The sequence below is a fragment of the Salvelinus sp. IW2-2015 genome, linkage group LG17 (genome assembly GCF_002910315.2).
Source record: "Salvelinus sp. IW2-2015 linkage group LG17, ASM291031v2, whole genome shotgun sequence".
NCBI lineage: Eukaryota > Metazoa > Chordata > Actinopteri > Salmoniformes > Salmonidae > Salvelinus > Salvelinus sp. IW2-2015.
This window is the reverse complement of record NC_036857.1, coordinates 30378759-30385845: the sequence shown is the minus strand read 5'-3', so window position 1 is coordinate 30385845 and position 7087 is coordinate 30378759. Positions and strand designations below refer to the sequence as shown.

Below are 7087 nucleotides of genomic sequence, written 5' to 3'. Positions count from 1 at the left end.
GAACAGCATGTGTGACTTCTCTCAGCATTTTCTAGCAACTCCTGTTCCTCTCTGCCTTCTCTCTCTTCTGTCTCTCTCTGCCTTCTCATCTACCCCTCTCTCTTTTTTCTCTCCCTGCCTTCTCTTCTACCCCTCTCTCTCTTCTGTCTCTCCTTGCCTTCTCATCTACCCCTCTCTCTCTTTTCTGTCTCTCCCTGCCTCCTCTATCCTCCCCTAGTCCTACTGCCTCCTCTCTCCCTCCCCCCTCTCTCTCCTCTCTCTCGCTACCTCTCTTTCTCTCTCCCGCTCTCTGTCTCCCTCGCTTTCTCTCTCTCTCTCTCCTGGTCCTCCCTGCATCCTCTGTCTCTCTCCAGGGAGCTGTGCAGGGGAACCCGGGTAGAGAAGGGGGGTAGCCAGGAGGGGGCTCTCTCCATTTCAGTAGGGACCGGGCTCTCTCCATTTCAGTAGTGGCCAGCAGCCTCTCCCTCCAATGAGAGGCGGACACAGACTGCGCTGTACCCCTCCCTCCCTCCTGCATCTACATCCCCTCCCTCCCACCTGCTCCCTCCTTCCATCTCGCCCTCCTTCCATCAGTGGATAATGCAATTCTATTACCGGTAGTCATTCATTCTCTAGATATCTATCACATGATACAGCCAGCACATATGAGTAACATGGATGATAGTCTGCAATAATTACTGTGGTGGGAAGACACTGTTGATGTTTGCAGTTTATTTACTGTGATTGCTAAACATATGCTGTTACTCACTCCCACGCATAGCGTTTCTAGGCTACATTCCCAAGTCAACATACATGTCTGTGGTGGGAAGCTGTGGTTCTGTTGTTGGTGGCTGGTGTGTCATCTGAAGAGCAAGGGTGCCCACTACTGGTTAGGTGATGTAAGTGTACTGAAACTAGTAGGCTGGCATCATTGGCTAGTCTACCAACAGTCCCTCTCAGTGGGTCTCATTTCAGATGATGTATTAGGCTCTATCTCAATTATTCTTTCCATGATCCCTTGCGCCCATGATCTCCTTGCCCCTCATCTCCTTCTCAACCGTATTGGAGGAGAAAGTCTAATGTTCCTCCCCTTCTCTCCTCCAACACAGTTTAATAAAATAAATTTGGGGCTGTAGCACTGAACAGTTCCAGGCGTGTTCCTGCGTTCACAGTAAATGCCAGATATTAACTTGACATTTTAACACGGGTCATTGGCGATATGGTTTAAATCCAGCTTGTTTTTACAAGTGTGCATCACAACTTTCCTGACATTGTTAATGGCGACCCTGGAGCATCTAGGGTTAGGTGGCATGCTCAAGTGGACAATGACAGATTTTCCCCCATGTCAGTTCAGAGATTTGAACTACCGACCTATCTGTTATTGGCCCAGCACTGTATCCGCTAGGCTACCTGTCGGCCTCTGAGTAAAAGCCGAAGAGAGACGATAGAGTAATTGAGGAAAGATTAATTGCGAAATCACTGTCACAGCCCTGTGTCTCAAGCATGACTATGCACTAACAAGGGCAGCGCGTGGCGCCTTCCCGGGAACCGAATAGTTGCTAGTTCGAATCCCCAAGGTGAAAATCTGTTGATGTGCCCTTGAGCAAGGCACTTAATCCTAATTATTCCAGGGTCAATGTTGATAATGGCTGACCACAACCCCACTCTCAGGGGGAGTTGGGATATGCAAAAATAATATAATACACACTTGTACATGTATGAAATAGGACAAATATAAGCACCATCCAAATTATTAAAATGTCAAACATAATGTACAACCTCTAATACAGAGTGTATCAGTCTGTTGAAATGATACAGCTTTTTCCATAAATGCAGATTTTCAGTTCACACTTTCATGCTCAAAGTTAAATACCTCACAGTAAATGTAAAAATGTCATAATGCAGTACACGTTTTATTTGTCATCCCGTATTATCATCCAATAAAAACCCTTAAAATAATAATAGTATATGCCATTTATCCAAAGCAACTTACAGTTATGCATACATTTTTATATATGGGTGGCCCCAGCGGGAATCAAACCCACAACCCTTGGCATTGCAAGCGCCATGCTCTACCGACTGACATTGTATAGTGTGCTATCGCTGACCGAACTGTCCTTCGAATTTGGTTGATGTGGATTTTTACGGTCCTATTTGAAAACCAAAATGGCCACTTTTACTGAAAATACATTGTAAGCTGTTTAGACCTGAGGGTTGACATTCTGTTGCACAGCAAACTCAATTTGTATGTTATCACCTGGACATTGTGTTGTAGAAAATCAGAACAGCCTGTTACCATACATGACATAGCCTGTAATACAGTTCAGAAATAACGTCCAGGTTTCTATGTAATTTACCACAACATAAACCAATGACAGGACGCCTTTTCTTTTTTGGTGGTAGAAAGTCCTGTTTTATGTTGCTCTATATGGTAATAAGGAGCTAGGAAATGTCCTTGTGGTACTTCTAGTGTCTGGGTCCTTTCACCTACCTCTAGGTTAAGGAGGGGAAAGTCCTCACATCTGCAGGTCGAAATGTAAACATCTGTTTCAATAACAATGTAATAACCAAAAATTCTAACAACAACATAAAAGTTGATATTTTCTAACAATTTTGACAAACAGAAGTCAACAAACATACCCATTGTAAGTATTTCAGTATTTGGATTGATGATAAAGCTGTCCTTTAAAGGTCCAATGCAGTCATTTTTATCTCAATATCAAATCATTTATGAGTAACAATTAAAAACCTTACTGTGATTGTTTTCAGTTAAAATGGTCAAAAAGAAACAAAATAGCTTCTTAGCAAAGAGCAATTTCTCAAGCAAGAATTTTGCTAGAACTCTCTGGGAGTGGTCTAAGTGGGAAGGGGAAAAATGAAAACTAGCTGTTATTGGCAAAGAGGTTTGGAACTCTTAAGCCCCGTTTTCATTTTGAAGTCAACCCAGGTTGCACTGGCCTTGGTGGGCTAGCTCAAATTGCATTTCCACTGTATCCATAAATTATAAACGATGTCATGTTGCTAGGTAGCCAATATGTGACTGCAGCTGGCTTCGCTAATGTTGTAAACTAGCTAGCTAGCAAGATGTTGAAGAATTTAATGCAACCAACGTTACCCCATACTCCTGCCAGTGCCAGCCAGACTCATAGCTATGTACATTATTTAGCTTACTGACATTAGCTAGCTAGCTAAACGGTTAGCATAACAGGCTAGCTAGCTTAATTCCTACCTAAATTCCTACCTTGCTTGCCATGGCATTGGCTATTAGCTAGCTAACCAAGCAAACCAGATGATATGTTTGATATGATGTAACTAGCTAGATAGCTAGCTTTCAACACGACCTGGCCAGCTAAAATGACTGCCAACTCACATTAGCTAGCTAGCTTGTTCAACTCTGATTTGCTAGCTTACGTCAGGTGGCTAGCATTTGAGGGCTGACTGTTCTTATGACATTAGCTAGCTAGCTAAACGGTTAGCGGCATTGTTAGCATAACAGGCTAGCTAGCTTAATTCCTACCTTGCTTGCCATGGCATTAGCTATTAGCTAGCTAACAAAGCAAACCAGATGATATGTTTGATATGATGTAGCTAGCTAGATAGCTAGCTTTCAACACGACCTGGCCAGCTAAAATGACTGCTAACTCACATTAGCTAGCTTGTTCAACTCTGATTTGATAGCTAACGTCAGGTGGCTAGCATTTGAGGGCAGACTGTTCTCATAAAAGTGTCTTGGAACTCAAGACTGGCGGGTTTAGAGGTTCTGCGGATCTCCTCTGAGTTGGGGAAGACTGCATTTAGTTACTTTGCCTCTACAGTAGCTCCTGGAATGACCTACAGGTAATTTTAAACTTAATTGACTGCTCTCAAAAGCTCATTTATCAGAAGAACCTGATAAATGAGGACTGATATAGAGGACTGATTTTGACTGATATAATTTATATCTATTGCTCCCTTTTGAAGTTAACTGTAATTTATTTTGTAGTATTGTATTGATATGATGAATAGTTGTTCACAGGGCACCATTGGAAATGAGACCCTCCTTTCACTGGGTTTCCCTGGTTAAACAAAGGTTAAATAAAACATTTAATATTCACACAAATCAAGAGCTTGAAAGGTTATATCTGCATTTGTGTACAAATTGAGTTATTGACATGGCCTTGTTCTGTACAATGTTCTCTACCAATAAAAATAGCTTACAACATTCAACTGTATTATCAATTATCTCAGAATCATATTTTTGCATATAGATCCTTGTAATTCTAAGGTCACAAATGTTCATATATATTGTAACAAAATTAATTTTAACCCTGGAATGAACATTGTTCTGTTCACACTGGTATTTTCAAATCGGAGCAAGACTTTTATTCTAATTCAAAGCAGGGTAAAAATGTGAAAACATTGGTGTTGACCATGACATGGTTTAATATGATTAAATTACTTTGGTACCTCCTGTGTTGGGAAAACTCAGGTTGTTCAAGTTGAATCTGTCGCCTCTGTACACCGGTAGATACCGATACAACACACATTTAACAGTTTTCCTACGGCTGTAGAAGCCTCACCTTTGTCTTACCCTTCCCGGTAACACTTCATTTTAAAGGGTCATTATTACAGTGTAATTACATGTGTAATTACACTGTAACAAGTATAATAGTTCATTGTAGTTCCATAATTTCATAGTTTCACTGTAATAACAACATGTGCCTGGTAGTAATTGCAGTCTGTAATTACAGAGGTGTAACAACAAATTTGTGTTACCATGTGTGTTACAAAAAAAATCACCAATTTAGTGTTTATTTTCTTCTCAACGAATAACTGTCACAAGGTAGTAATCTGTTGTGGACAGATGCACTGGGTGTCCAAGATTACAAAGGTTGAAGGCTCAAAAGGCTCTAATTACCTACCCGAGAATGTGGACTCTTCAAAATCTCCATTCAGTATTGTTGCTAGTACCAAAAGTGTACCACCTGGGTTAAATTGAGTGTACAGAAAAGAGCAGATATAGGTCAACCTCACTGACTTGGGTCTACCATACACTCTAAAAAGAAAAGGTTCCTGGAGTATCCTTTAGGGGTTCTTCAAATTGAAACTGTGAGGGAAGCCCAATAAGTTCATCAAAGAACCCTTTAAAAGGGTTCTTTAAAGAACCCCTTTTAATGGATCCTCGAAGAAACTTTTGTGGTAAATATTTGAGCTACCCCCCCTCCCCTATTATTTTTTACGCATAACAACAATAACACACTATTTTAGTTCTCAGTGTTTATTACGATTTTAGTGTAAAGCAGCCCCAAGTCCAATGGGTATATCCTCTGGCGTGTTGATGTTAATGTGTTGATGTTCTCCGTATCCATGCCAAAATGATTTTGCAGTGCATGGTGATCGAACGGGTTTCCTGATCACCAGGTGTAGGAAGGGAGAAGTCTGTGAATCCCAAAAACAGTAATTACAGATGATTAACAAAACATTCACACAAGAGAATTCATACCATGGTTTTGATAATGGTTTTCATACACACCTTGTACAACTGACTAGGTATCCCCAATACCAATTGACATACCTTTGTATGCCTCCTTGTCTGTATACCTACAGACACAAAAGTGAGCAGTTCTATCATCTGCACGCAATACAGCTAGCCTTCAACATATTCTTATAGCCTACAAATTCTTACCTCTTTGTTGATTGATATCCATTGAATTGTATCAATTTTCTGTTTTAGAAAGATTTGCACAAATATGAAAAGATAGATGGTATCATCATAAAACAATATCTATTTTGATCATACAAGGGACAAACTTTACCTTAAATTGAGGAGATCTTTACATTTTTCAGCTAAGTGCCTGCACCTGCTGTCCTTTCAAATCCAAATGTTTCAGTTGGGCAGCTAGGTTCCTGCAAGAACCCCCACCAACTAAGCAGGTTCCTCTATGAACCCCACCTCCTATGGGGTTCTTGGAATAACCTATTGGGGGCCATTTTCAGTGCCAAGAACCCTAAGGTTCTTCTAAGAACTTTGAGGATCTTAGAATAACCCTTGTTGAACCCCTAGTTTTTTTTAGAGTGCATGGGGGTCATACCAGATTATAATAATAAAATAACATTTAATTAATGTGTACATTACCCATTATGACAACCTAAACCTCCTTACCATCCAAGTGAGAGGATAAACCCATAACGCAGTGGTTAATTTGAGCCAGATCCTGCAGGAACAAGATCCGGCACCTCTCCGTTTTGGACTACTTTGTTCCGGAACCTATATGGCCGCATCCGGTAACTTTCATGGCATGAAAAATTATTTTGCAAAGTAAAAATTCTAATAAAAACGATCAAAGTTCATTCGAGTTGCTTCTTCCTTAATTCTCCTCTCCCCACAAAAAAACGTAATGTGAAAAAGTTGATTTTCAGCCCGGGCCTATATTCTAAGTGTTGATTTGGGTGGGGCCGGCCCGGGTTTATGGTTTGCGCAACATTGTAACCGACTGTATGTGTGAGACCAAGGGGTGGCGGTGGCTGTGTGAGAAGCGCGTCTGTATCGCTCACATAACTTCAATGAGATTAACTTTCTATGATCTCTCTCCCTCTCTGCTCTGATAGACATGAGCCTGCAACTCATCTCTCCAGCGTTGGACTTCATCATTTAGTTCTTTGGAGTATCATAGCCGCGCGAAGGGTTTTGGAGGAGCTGGAGCACACCTGATACATTGAAATAAATTAGCCAAAATTACTGCTGTTTGTTTATAAAGAAATTAAATAATTCATTATAGCCTCCTAGACCACGAGAAGGCCTATAATTTAGCTGCAGAGGATCAATAGATTATTGTGGATTGTAGCCAAATAATAATGAATAGCCTACAGTCGGGAACGAGCAGCAAATCTGTATGTAAACCTTGAGATGATGCCTTAATTCCTGGGATAGATAAATAATTGCACAAATACATCCCATCCAAAGTGAGAATATTCCTCAACAATGAAACCCTTGCAAGGTTACATGTCTTATGACCATTTGTCTTATGATGGGTTTGTCTTATGACCATTTTAAGTGCATTTATAAATCATTATTCAATCAAGCTTAGTTAATAGGCTTATAATTTGGGAAGCACAAATGATTTTCATC

The 7087-nt window shown here is 40.6% G+C and overlaps 2 long non-coding RNA genes across 2 annotated transcripts; both read right to left on the bottom strand.

The window, feature by feature from the left end:
- Window positions 1-1873: 1873 nt before the first annotated feature.
- Window positions 1874-2835, bottom strand: LOC111977144 (uncharacterized). The gene is made up of 2 exons (XR_002878998.2): window positions 2620-2835; window positions 1874-2501 (listed from the first exon to the last, which is right to left on the bottom strand). It is a non-coding gene; the product is annotated as an uncharacterized lncRNA (long non-coding RNA).
- Window positions 2836-5220: 2385 nt separating this feature from the next.
- Window positions 5221-6348, bottom strand: LOC111977279 (uncharacterized). The gene is made up of 4 exons (XR_002879028.2): window positions 6122-6348; window positions 5645-5683; window positions 5492-5559; window positions 5221-5397 (listed from the first exon to the last, which is right to left on the bottom strand). It is a non-coding gene; the product is annotated as an uncharacterized lncRNA (long non-coding RNA).
- Window positions 6349-7087: the final 739 nt, after the last annotated feature.